Raw genomic sequence first — 13,308 nt, forward strand, 5'->3', positions numbered from 1 at the left:
TTCCTTTTCTTTCCTCTCCTCTTCTCTCCTTTTCTTTTCTTTCCTTTCTTTTCTTTTCCTTTCTTTTCTTTTCCTTTCCTCTCCTTTCCTCTTCTCTTCTCTCCTTTCCTTTTCTTTCCTTTCCTTTCCTTTTCTTTCCTCTCCTTTTCTTTCCTCTCCTTTTCTCTCCTTTCCTTTCCTTTTCTCTCTTCTCCTTTCCTCTTCTCTCTTTTCCTTTCCTTTCCGTTCCTCTCCTCGTCTCTCCTTTCCTTTCTTCGCCTTTTCTTTCCTCTCCTTTCCGCTTCTCTTCTCTCCTTTCTGTTCCTTTCCTCTTCTCTCCTCGTCTTTCCGCTTTTCTCTTTTCCTTTCCTGTCCTTTCCTCTCCTCTTCTCTCCTCTCCTTTCTTCTTTTCTCTTTTACTTTCCTTTCCTCTTCTCTCCTCGTCTTTCCGCTTTTCTCTTTTCCTTTCCTGTCCTTTCCTCTCCTCTTCTCTCCTCTCCTTTCTTCTTTTCTCTTTTACTTTCCTTTCCTCTTCTCTCCTCGTCTTTCCGCTTTTCTCTTTTCCTTTCCTGTCCTTTCCTCTCCTCTTCTCTCCTCTCCTTTCTTCTTTTCTCTTTTACTTTCCTTTCCTCTTCTCTCCTCGTCTTTCCGCTTTTCTCTTTTCCTTTCCTGTCCTTTCCTCTCCTCTTCTCTCCTCTCCTTTCTTCTTTTCTCTTTTACTTTCCTTTCCTCTTCTCTCCTCGTCTTTCCGCTTTTCTCTTTTCCTTTCCTGTCCTTTCCTCTCCTCTTCTCTCCTCTCCTTTCTTCTTTTCTCTTTTACTTTCCTTTCCTCTTCTCTCCTCGTCTTTCCGCTTTTCTCTTTTCCTTTCCTGTCCTTTCCTCTCCTCTTCTCTCCTCTCCTTTCTTCTTTTCTCTTTTACTTTCCTTTCCTCTTCTCTCCTCGTCTTTCCGCTTTTCTCTTTTCCTTTCCTTTCCTCTCTTCTCCTTTCTTTTCCTTTCCTTTCCTTTCCTCTCCTCTTCTCTCCTTTCTTTTCCTTTCCTCTCCTTTCCTCTCCTTTCCTTTTTTCTTCTTTCTTTTCCTTTCCTCTCCTTTCCTCTCCTTTCCTTTCCTTTTCTCTCCTTTGAGGATCTGGATGCTCACTGCCCTCCTGTGCTGCTCGTATTCTTGCGTATCGAGGCGAGCATCGAGTTGATTGGACATTGATCGATGATGATGTCCGCGAGATCTCGTTGCGCTTTATTTTCGATTTGCGTTTCGAGCATCTCTGCGTGTTTCATTTTTCACAAGTGCATGAAATCTCGAAGGTCGTGTTCGATGCTCGTCGAATACGTCGAACTTCGATCCCTGATAAATGTAAATAAATCTTGGAAACGAGATTTCTTTCGTGTATCGCGACAAGTTGAAGGAGTTACTTGAAAAAAACTTTTACAAAAGTTGAAGGTTTATTTTGTGAACGTAATTTTTATCGTGGCTCATCTGGGAAAGATTGTGAATATTTTTGAATATTTATTTCGAGTTAGAGGAAGATTGAAATGGAATAGAAGTTTTGATAAACGAGAGATGATATATCTTGATCTCCATTTTGAATGAATGCAAAAGTTATTATTGCATTAAAATTAAATTTTGAGGATCTTAAAGATCGAATTCGAATGCCTATACTTCATTTTGGTTCTCTTAAGAAAAATAGTAGGGGGAGGGGCAACGTGTCATTTTTCTCCTCGTAGTTTCACCACGGAAAGCTTTTCCATCGTCTTAACCGTAACTCTTACGTGTAAAAGCGCTTTTATCCTCTCCATCGTGCGTTATTACCTATGCAGCTACAATTTAATGCCTCGTTGAGGTCGTGAATAAAAACGTGGAAAGCTTGGTATCGTCGTAATTAATTAACAAAATTCATTCAAATGATAAAAATATCCGAAATATATTTTAATTTCTTTTTCACAAATTTCCACAAATTTTCGAAGGACGAAATTCGTCATCTCGTGAATCATCCATTTGTCACTGGTTAAAACATGAACTTGCAAATTCTGGACTCGTGGGGGAGCATCTCTCCCCAAGGAAATTATTTAGACAAAGAAATAATAAGGGGTCGAATATCGAAATTCGAGAGATAAATATTTATGATTTATATGATTTATATGATGTTTCGATTTTCGTATAACATTTCAATTTCTGTCGCTCTGGTATCGTTATTATTCTCTGTACGTGACATTCCGTACAATTTTGCCATCGAATCCTCATTATTTATATATTCAAACAGCCAATATTTTATTTGCAACTTTATTTGCAGAGAATTTCAATATCGTTCAAATCAAATTCGAAAAGATTCCATCTTGAATTTGTTTCTTATATTTCTCGTAGAAAATTATCGACTGGGAATCTTATCGATCGCAAAAAATGAATTTCATCGCGAATGATTCGCAAGTATTTCGGGGGGAAAGCAAGAGTCGAGAAGCAAGATATATTTGCCAAGGAATCGCGACATTGGAGGAGGTTGCCCAGTTTTCGTTTCCGCAAACTGCTCGCAAATATTTGACGTCGAATCTCTCCGGTTCGATTCTCGGTCGATAAACAATCGGCTCGGTCGATAAATAATCGGACGAAAATTGAAATTTCAAGTTTTTGCCGGGTTATAAATCGTTCGATCCCCGATTTTCAAACGAATCATCTCGACAACGCGCGTATCTAATAACAAAGTATGAAAATTCTTAACTCTTTGCTCTCCATTAACTCTCGGTCGCCATTTGAGTTGACTTTCTGTGATCTCACTGAGATTGTTGTGGCAACTTGAACGGCGACAATATTTATTTATGTTTAATTTTTTTAGAATACCGCTTCTTAAAAAATAAGAATAATAGATAGTGAATGCAATAGTTGAAGATATCGTAAAAGACACGGAAAATTCCAAATGGATAACATGCAGAGAATCGTGGAAAAAATCGTGAAAAATACAATTTGTAGAACCGCAAGTATCTTCGAATATAATGAATTATATGAATATGAAATATAATGAACCATTAGATTTTTTTAAACTATTTTTTCTTGATTATCAATGATATTTTAATAACTTTAAATATTTTAAATATTTTTTCTTGAACTTATTAATGAAATAGTGCACAAAACAAATGCAATAAAAAAGTTAGAAGAAAAAGTACTATTGTTCTATTTGCCCTGACAAACCAGAAGATGCATCTTGGTAATTGCTTCATAAAATATCAAGATATAAATATAAAACAATATAGATTTTAATATTCGATAAATTTAATCTTTACATGTAAAGATACATAAAATATTAAAATATAAAATTTTTATGCGTTAATTGTGAAATCATATTATAAATTAGCTGTAAGAAATTCCACCGAAATGGGTGGAGTCCAAGTCTGAAATTGCTAGTTCTAAGCGAAACAGGCCTGGAGTGCAAAGGGTTAATATCGAAATTTTCAAAATCTAATAGTAGAGAAAAAAATTCAATAAATGACATCTTCCATGAAAATGGAAGGAGAAAATATTTGGAACAAACGTTTACCCAGGAACAAAAGATTTCTGAAACTATTCCCTTTTTCTTTTATAATTCCATGCATTTACCATAGATAAACTCCTACATGCTTGTACATCAAATAGTTAAAATTACAGAATAACAGTTCATTTCAATAATTTAATAATATTACACGAGAAATATTAAAATTTATTCGAACATGTTTTAATTATAAATATAATAATTAAATAAATAAATAAAATATTTATTAATAAAATAATGTACTTGAAGTAACTTTATTATTTCTTTCTCTGTTGCAGAATTATTTATTATAAATTGAAAGAAAAAAACAGCGAGGGTTAATATTAAGAGAGAGTGATTCTTACCAGTCGAAGAAGTTCCAGAGGCAGGTGAACATGGCGACGATGGCGCATCGAACAACAAGGACTGAATTCAATTCACTCGAGTCGTTCGATCTCTTTTCGTATCACATTTTTCACGCAACAACCGCCCCCCACCGTTGCATTCGTCTACCCCCCCAATTTCTCATTACTTATCCCAAGTTGCAAACAATTTTCACACACGAAACTAGGAACTTTGCACTATGATACACCGATAACATACACGAAAAAATTGTGTTATTCCATATCTATCGATATCTAGTTGGTTCTATTGAGCCTCAAGTTACGTCTGTTACGAATGTCCTGGAAGACGAGACGTAAATTATTTCCATCTAGAAGAATATTATTCTCGATTTATTACGAATCTTAGAGACGAAAGAGATGATTGGAGGGAAGTCATATTTCGTTCCTATTTTCCGTCATTCGAAAGTAAGAAATGAGAAAATGGAATTTCACACGATTGTTTCTTTTTTTGTACTTTTTAATAGCTAATCGCATCTACTTCGAAGCCAGAACGTTGAACTACTGAAAGAAATTATTCGCAAGATTCAGAATAAAGTCACTTCTAGTTCTTTCTAGTTTAATTTTGTTAAAGTAGACACATTTTGCTCATTTTTATTCATCGTTACTTTAATATATGTTGGGATTGATTGATCACTCCTCGACAAGAATATATTCCATCTCTTATTATTATCAACAACAAAGACAAAATCCTTTCGATATCCCAAATATAATATAATAACCGATAAATAATGATAAAATAAATATAAAATAAAAATACTATAATACACTTTTCAAATATGTTCAAACTCGATTTCTTCTTCGAAAACTTTTATAACCTCTCTCTTTGTAACATTCGAGTACAACTCGAGGCGACCGAGAGGGCGCCAAGGAAGTTTAAGAAAATGGCGGATGGGTCTCTCTCTCTCTCTCTTTTCGGGAAGAGGAGTGGGGAGAGAGGCAAAATTGCATTGTCCTCGAACGAGCTGTTTGTCATAGGAATCATGGCCCGGGAGACCTTGCCTTGGCAATTTGTCAGGTTAATTCGGAATCGCGGAATTGCAAATTAACCGTCCGTCTTTTCTCCGCGAGATATGTAATCTCGCCGCTAACGCAAACAGTCGGAGGGGAAATTGCATACGTAGCGGCGCGTATACCCCGCCTGCTTTATTAGCTTTTCACGAGCTCGCGTTTACGTTTTCACGGCGCAATTCTCCACTCTCTTTTCTCCTTTTCTTCGTGTCCTCCAATTCCTTCTTAACGGAAATTATAATAATCGATCATTTTTTAAGTCATTTGATAGTACGATCGTTAAATGGTTTATTAGGATTATGTTCATCAATATTCTTATAATTATTATATGAATAATCTCAAAATCAAAATTCCAAATAAATTAATTAAAATAAACTCAATTTTTAAAATTATTATTAATCGTAATATTCTATATATCCCCAACTTTAATATAATAGATGCTAAAGTTATTCAAAGACTAGTGTATGTAGTTTAGTTTCTTTTTTTTAGATTAAAATTATTTCGAGTAAAGAACAAAATTAATTTTTAATAATAAAAAAAAATTGGAAAACACTGATATCTGGTTTTATTTTACTCAACACAATTATCGAAAATATTGTAACGATGTTTTTTAGATGTTTCTGAAGAGATCGATCCGAAAGTAATTTTTAAAATCGTATTTTATTTTAATTTCCTTCGCAATAAATATTGATTAATAAAGATAAGTTAAAGAGTATTGGTTATGTAATTTTTTTTTAAAGATTTTTGCATTGGAACATATTTATTAAAAATGTTAAATTGATTTTAAGATATTTGTAAAATTCCAAATATTATATATATATACATAATTGTAAATTGCGAGGCAGATAGTAAAGATTTCAATAATAAATTACGCGAATAATCCAGATGTATCATTATAACTATTTCGCGAAGATAAAAACATTTTACGATGATACTTGAACGATGCGATATGCAAATTCGAAACACGCGTTCATTTGCATAATAACGCGTGAACGTAACGAAACGCGTGTACCTGTAGAATGAGACGCGAGAACGAGACGAAAAAGCGCGACATCGTTCCAAAAAATATTTAAACAAGACTAAAAATGAAAGCAAAATTGGAAAAAAGATCATAAAAGAACATATCACATGTTTTCTCGTTTCTTAAAAAATTTAAAAAATGAAAAATCACGAATTACTTCGATTGTCGAGAAAAGAAACGTATTTTTCTATAATTCTTCAAATAATTCTCATTGTCATGGATTTATTTTTCTCTCATCCATTTTTCTTTTTAAATTTCCAAATTTTCAAATGTCACAAATTATTCTCAATAATTATTATTCTCATTATCATTTCTCCATAATTCATTTCCATATTTCGAATGAACTTCGTTAAAATGCTCGAAAATTAATATGCTTGAAAATTTCCATTCCCAACGAACAGCCTGTTTTTTGAAAATATATATATATAGCATATGCACTCGTAAATTGGTTTCCAGGTTCCAGTGAGGTAGTAAATAAGAGGAGCGAGTGTCGTCAATAGCTTAAGTACCGGCTTAATTGGACGATTAAAAGGACGAGAGAAAGGAAAATCCAATACGGGAAGGGAATAACGGGGGAGATGGCAACACTGGCCGTCACGAGTTTGTCGTTTTGCTTTCTCTCCGCGATGCGAATATCTTTTCCTCTCTCTCTCCCTCACCAAATGTAGAGTAAAACTGCAATTGCTAAACGCTGTTTCCGTGTCGCGTTACATCGCTCCATGGCGAATAATCGGAGGATAATGGAGGAAGATATAGGAAACGAAACGACAGTGGAACAGTTGAAACGCGAGTAAGAACTTTTGTTATTCGATTTGAATAGCGATCCAAATGAAACGAAAGAAATAATATGAGAATGGATTATACCGTATTGAGTATTTGGTGGAAATATTTTTCCATCTTATCACGATCTTTTTCTTTTATCTTTTTTTTAATTCTTTAATCTAACCTACTTGAATTAGAAAATTAGAAAATTTTTAATTTTTCTCAGATCAAAGACAGATTAGAGGATAAGATAATTAAAATTAATGTCGTTCTTGGTGTTGATATATTTATGAAATATCTAATATACAAAAATATCCTGTCTCTTTTATTCGATGCAAACTTAAATTGTTTATAATTTAATAAACATTTCGACATTTTTTTTTCTTTGAAAGAGATCCCATAAATAAATATATTTAACAGGGGATTTGATTCAATTGAATTAATGAAAGTTAGAAAAATCGTCACATCCTCCCTCTTCAAAAAAAAAAATCTCCCAGCGTGTCGTTTCGCACGCGCCTATTTCTCCACCGCCCATTCTTTTTTCTCTTCACAGTAAAACCGCGCTTAAACGTCTCGCCGAGCAATATGTCGAGGCGAGGCGTGGGGCGGACAGCTGTGCACGCGGGCGATTTGAAAAAAGCACTTCGCACAAAAGGCGAAGAAACACCGAAGCGAGAACAATGTGTGTGAGAGAGAGGAAAAGAGAGTCAAGCGGTGGGGATGGAAGAGATCAGCAAGGTCAATGGCGAACCATCTCGCGCGCCATCTCTTTTTAACGCGGCGCGCGTGCCACGCGATTACCCACTCGCTTCCGTTCGCTCGTAGCCCACTGTGCTCGTTCCACTCCATGGACGAAATGAAGAGGAGAGGAAAGGAGATTCGTTGGAAAGGTGAGTAGGGATAAGAGGGGTGGGGCGAGGGAACAATGGTCGGCGAACAGCCGTTCGAATTCTGTTTTTCACCGTGTTTCCCCTCATTTTAATTCGGCTAGATTTGGAAAAAATTTAAGCTGAACAGTGAAGTGCTCCTCCGTTTAACTCGAATCCCACTCTGTGTCGTTTTTTTCCGAGGATAGAGAGAAAAGGAGATGGAATAGTGATGATGGAATCGAACGAATGTTTACGAAAGAAAGATAAAGAGTGGAACAGTAGTTCCAATCGATTCTCTTTTTTTAAATGTTTCTACATTTTGATTGGGATTTGGAAAAAATTTGGTTTAAAGTGTTTCTGATTCGATAATGGATCGAGGCAAAGAGAAAAGGATAGACGTGTGTCGAAAGGCGATGAAAAATATCGACAGGATACGTGGAGCTATTTAGATAATTCTAATCTTAATTGGTATTTGAGTGCCAGCAAAAGATATTTCTTTAAGCTGGTATTTCTGTTTCAATGATGAATCGAGGAAAAGAGAAAAGAATTAGAGGCGCGTTAAAAGAGCGAATATGTGGAAGGCAATGCTGAATATTAAATTTTAAACGTTTTTAAACGTTTCTCGATTTTTATCGGGATTTGAGATTTGGAAGCTATTATAAAATACTCGTTTAGCTTCAAAGGTAGAAGCGCGAATGTGGAATTAGAATGAAGAGTGGCGGAAATAATGCCGTTCGAATCCTGTTTTTAGATTTTTTCCGATTTTAATTAGAATTACTCGCCTAGCTCGTTTCTGCTTCGTGTGTGCGCGCTTCGAAAAAGATAGAAACGCGTCAAAAGAGTGAATGTATAATGAAATATATAAAATTAGAATTAAGAATTAAGAATAAGAAATAATATTGACCAATCGTTCGATTCTCGTTTTTAGACATGTTTTTCCGATTTTAATTAAGATTTGAGATTTGAAAGCTAAAATACTCGCTTAACTCGTTTCTGCTTTGTGTGTTTCGAAAAAGATAGAAACGTGTCAAAAGAGTGAATGTAGAATATGTAAAATTAGAATTAAGAATTAAGAAATAATACTCAACAATCGTTCGATTCTCGTTTTTACACCTGTTTTCCCGATTTTAATTAAGATTTGAGATTTGAAAGCTACTCTAATTGAATACTCGTTTAACTCGTTTCTATTCTGTGCTTTGTGCTTCGAAGATGGATGGAGAAAAAAAGGTAGAAGTGTGTCGAAAGGATGAATGGGGAGGAAAGGTGATGGAACCGATCGTGGATATTTGCGGAATCGATTCTCTCTTTTTAGATTTTAATTGGGATTCGGAAAAAGTGTCTCTTTAAGGGATGAAAGAAAGTGTTCGCTTAGCTCGCTTCGCCTGTGCTTAGATTGAGAAGAAAAGAGACAGAAAAGGATGAATAGAGGAAGAGAGATAAGGAGGGTGGAGGATAGAAACGAGTTGGTAATAAAGTGGCGCGAGGAACGAGGAAACACAAAATTATATATTCGTGCTTCTTCATTTTTTTCTCTCTACTCTTTTTTTCGAAAATTCTCCTCGATTTTATAATGCTTTTTTCCCAGAATAATTTTTTTTTTTTTATAGAAAATGAATAGCTTGTTTCGACTGTATTCGTAGTTGATTCGACTTTATTTATTGTTCGTGAGATTTTTCTCATACGATTAAAATAAAGACGAGATAATCTCCTCGTTCCTTTCGTTCTATAAAAATGTCTTTGAATTTTTAAATATCTTTGGCATGGATAAATTGTTAACTTTTCATAGAGAATATTGTATATTTATAAAAATGTATAATTCTGATAAAAAAAAAAAAACTTGAGAGATCTTCTTTCTGTCAAATAGCCATTTAATTAAAAAAAAAAAATTTTTAAAATTAGGTATAATCGTTTTGATATTTCCAATCAAAGAATCCGATATTAAATCCTTGAATGATTTATCGCGATCCCGATTTATTTTTCACGAATCTTTCGAATTGGCCTTCTCTCGAACTCCTGAATATTTCAAGTGTTTATTTCCGATTGAACTTGCTCCATCTTCTCCCCTTGACCTCTTCATTTTATATAAAAAAAACCCCTTTCGTAACTTTGATCCCTTTACCTTCTCGATTTAATTTTATCCACGAAGTTTTAAGATCGAAAGCAAAATTTTGAAAACGAAACAAATTGTTAAAAAGAACTTTGATTAATTAGTTTTTATACGTACTTATTATACTGATATAAAAATACAATGAAAAATAATAACCACTAACTTTTCTCACATTCTTCCGATCGAAAACTTCGATCTAATTTTATCCACGAAGTTTTAAGATCGAAAACAAAATTTTTAATTGTTAAAAAAATTTTGATCAATCAAGTGTTTACTAATCATATAAAATATAAAAAAAAAATAATAACCATTAATTTTTCTTGCATTCTTCCGATCGAAAACTTCGATCTAATTTTATCCACGGAGTTTTAAGATCGAAAGCAAAATTTTTAATTATTGGAAAAATTTTGATCAATCAAGTTTTTACTCATCACGCTTATATAAAATATAAAAGAAAAATAATAACTTTTCTCGCATTCTTATCCTTCCGATCGAAACGTAACTTCGATCTAATTTTATCCACGAAGTTTTAAAATCGAAAACAAAATTTTTAATTTTTAAAAAAATTTTGATCAATCAAGTGTTTACTAATCATATAAAATATAAAAAAAAAATAATAACCATTAATTTTTCTTGCATTCTTCCGATCGAAAACTTCGATCTAATTTTATCCACGGAGTTTTAAGATCGAAAACAAAATTTTTAATTGTTAAAAAAATTTTGATCAATCAAGTTTCTACTTATCATATAAAATACAAAAAAAAAAATAATAATCTTTCTCACCTTCTTCCGATCGAAAATTTCGATCTAATTTTATCCACGAAGTTTTAAGATCGAAAGCAAAATTTTGAAAACGAGCCAAATTGTTAGAAAAACTTTGATCGATAACTTTTTTACACGCACTAATTACGCTAAAATATAAAAATGCAAAGAAAAAATCCATTAATTCACTGATTCGTTAAATGGATGCTCTTGCATCTTAAGGGTATCCAACAAAAATAACTAAGTGATTGTATCGTAATTTAAAAAAAAAAAAAAAAAAAAAGGGGGATCGTGTCTTCTCTCCCCGTTGTTTCATTCAATGTTTGTATCAGGTTTGTGAACAAACGTTTACCCTTGTACCGCGTATGTAGTACTAACAACACCCTCCCCCCCGCGTCTGGTTCGCCCTATTCGCCACCCTGGAGCACCAAGCAGCACGCCAAGTAATCCCTCACGACACGGAAAAATTCACTTTGCCAAGCTTCTCTAACGAAAGTACAATATTTGGGGGACATGGTGTATTTGGTGTATTTAGACAACGTGAACGTTTCAATGGAAAAATGTTTTTCTTAAATGTGAACGTGTTATTTTCTTTTCCTTTTTTTTTTTTTTTTTAAAGAAATAAACATTTAATATATTCGTAGAAATATTTGCGTGCATCGCGTCTCCTTTTCCGCGAGGAGGAAAAAAAAATAAATGGAAAAATGATATCCGTGTCGTGCGCGTCGAGTTATTTGAAACGAGTTATTATCCCCGTCGCAAACAACAATGTTTGCTTCCCGTTTATTTTTTTTCGAATTTTTTTTTAATCTTTCTCGATCTCTTCCCGCTCTCTCGAATTATTAAAAATACGTTTATTGCTTTCGCTTTGTCCCCCCCCACCCTCCGCGCATTATTTATTCGTTATAAATTTTAATCGTCCTCTCCCTCTCCCTTCCTCCCGTTTGAATCTGAACGAGACTCGATTCTCTTTCCTGATCACGATGGAACAAATCTACGAATATCGTTGAAGGGGAAAAAATTTATTATCATTGAACGAGTAATGGAACAGTTGTTCCTTTATCTTTGCGTTTTCTCGAATTCGTTCGATTTTTTGGTTCGAAAAAAAAAAATTTCAATATTAATAAAAAGNAAGGAAAAAAAAGAAACGTTTTCTCGAATTCGTTCGATTTTTTTGGTTCGAAAAAAAAAATAAAATTTCAATATTAATAAAAAGGGGGAAAAAAGAGAAACGTTTTCTCGAATTCATTCGATTTTTTAATTCGAAAAAAAAAAAAATAAATAAAATTTCAATATTAATAAAAAAGGGAAGAAAAAAGAAGAAACGTTTTTTCGAATTCGTTCGAAAAAAAATAAAATTTCAATATTAGTAAAAAGGGAGGAAAAAAGAAGAAACGTTTTCTCGAATTCGTTCGATTTTTTTGGTTCGAAAAACAAAATAAAATTTCAATATTAATAAAAAGGGGGAAAAAAGAGAAACGTTTTCTCGAATTCATTCGATTTTTTAATTCGAAAAAAAAAAAAATAAATAAAATTTCAATATTAATAAAAAAGGGAAGAAAAAAGGAAAAACGTTTTTTCGAATTCGTTCGAAAAAAAATAAAATTTCAATATTAGTAAAAAGGGAGGAAAAAAGAAGAAACGTTTTCTCGAATTCGTTCGATTTTTTGGTTCGAAAAAAAAAAATTTCAATATTAATAAAAAGGGAGGAAAAAAGGAGAAATGTTTTCTCGAATTCGTTCGATTTTTTGGTTCGAAAAAAAAAAATTTCAATATTAATAAAAAGGGAGGAAAAAAGGAGAAATGTTTTCTCGAATTCGTTCGATTTTTTGGTTCGAAAAAAAAAATTTCAATATTAATAAAAAAGGGAAGAAAAAAGAAGAAACGTTTTTTCGAATTCGTTCGAAAAAAAATAAAATTTCAATATTAATAAAAAGGAAGGAAAAAAGGAAAAATGTTTTCTCGAATTCGTTCGATTTTTTGGTTCAAAAAAAAATAAAATTTCAATATTAATAAAAAGGGAGGAAAAAAGGAGAAACGTTTTCTCGAATTCGTTCGATTTTTTGGTTCGAAAAAAAAAAATAAAATTTCAATATTAATAAAAAGAGGGAGAAAAGAGAGGGGAGAAGCAAAGATAAAAACGTGGCACGCGTTCCTCCCAATCGAAAATGGGGATCGATCGTGAATGAGATGTGACGAGGCGAGCTTCGAACCGATTTCTCGAGAGAGAAAAAAAAAAAAAAAAAAAAAGAGGATGAAAACTGCGTGCATATTTGCGTTTATCTCAAAAACTTTCTGCATTAAATTCCATCGAGTATCGAGGTTTTTTTTTTTTTTTAAATTCGTTTCGAATCAACAAGGTCTTTGAATGGAACAAAGTATGGCAAAGTATGGACATTTCACGTGATTAATAGCTTCTGATCGACGGAAGCGAAAAAATATTACCTCGTTCTTAATTTAATCAGCTTTTTCTGAGAAAAGAAAAAAAATGAACGATAACGAAAGAAGTCGATTTTCTCGATTACAAGAAATTTTCACGATCGACTCAATCGATTTAATCTGCAAGTTTAATTTGAAATTTTTGCGATTGTTTCAAATCGTACGATTGGAAGATCAATTATTGACGTTGCATTTGCGAATGTAGATGATTAAATCGAATATATGGAACCCATTATACTATTTTTTGTTTTTTACTACATATATTATATTTACATTGTAATATTCGCTTTATCTCGTAATCTGAATTCAACTGCTATCTAAATAACGGGAGATAAACCGTTCCATTTAAAAAAGAGTGACAACACAGCACTTTTTTCTATCCAAATAATTGACTTTCGTTAACCATTTAATTAAAAAAAAAAAAAAAAAAAGATCATATCTGCAATAATTTTGAAAAAAA

At 33.0% G+C, this 13,308-nt stretch overlaps 1 protein-coding gene and 1 long non-coding RNA gene across 3 annotated transcripts in view; both read right to left on the reverse strand.

Annotated features, from left to right (window-relative positions):
* LOC102677251 (pleckstrin homology domain-containing family A member 7-like) overlaps positions 1–13,308 on the reverse strand; it is a 148,404-nt gene that overhangs the window by 48,236 nt on the left and 86,860 nt on the right. The gene's annotated exons all lie outside the window — the stretch shown is intronic.
* LOC116185644 overlaps positions 3,991–13,308 on the reverse strand; it is a 14,448-nt gene continuing 5,130 nt past the window's right edge. Inside the window, exon 2 of the long non-coding RNA XR_004150510.1 lies at positions 3,991–4,188. This is a non-coding gene — a long non-coding RNA (uncharacterized LOC116185644). The remainder of the gene's footprint in view (positions 4,189–13,308) is intronic.

Source organism: Apis dorsata, unplaced genomic scaffold (assembly GCF_000469605.1).
Source record: "Apis dorsata unplaced genomic scaffold, Apis dorsata 1.3 scaffold_236, whole genome shotgun sequence".
NCBI lineage: Eukaryota > Metazoa > Arthropoda > Insecta > Hymenoptera > Apidae > Apis > Apis dorsata.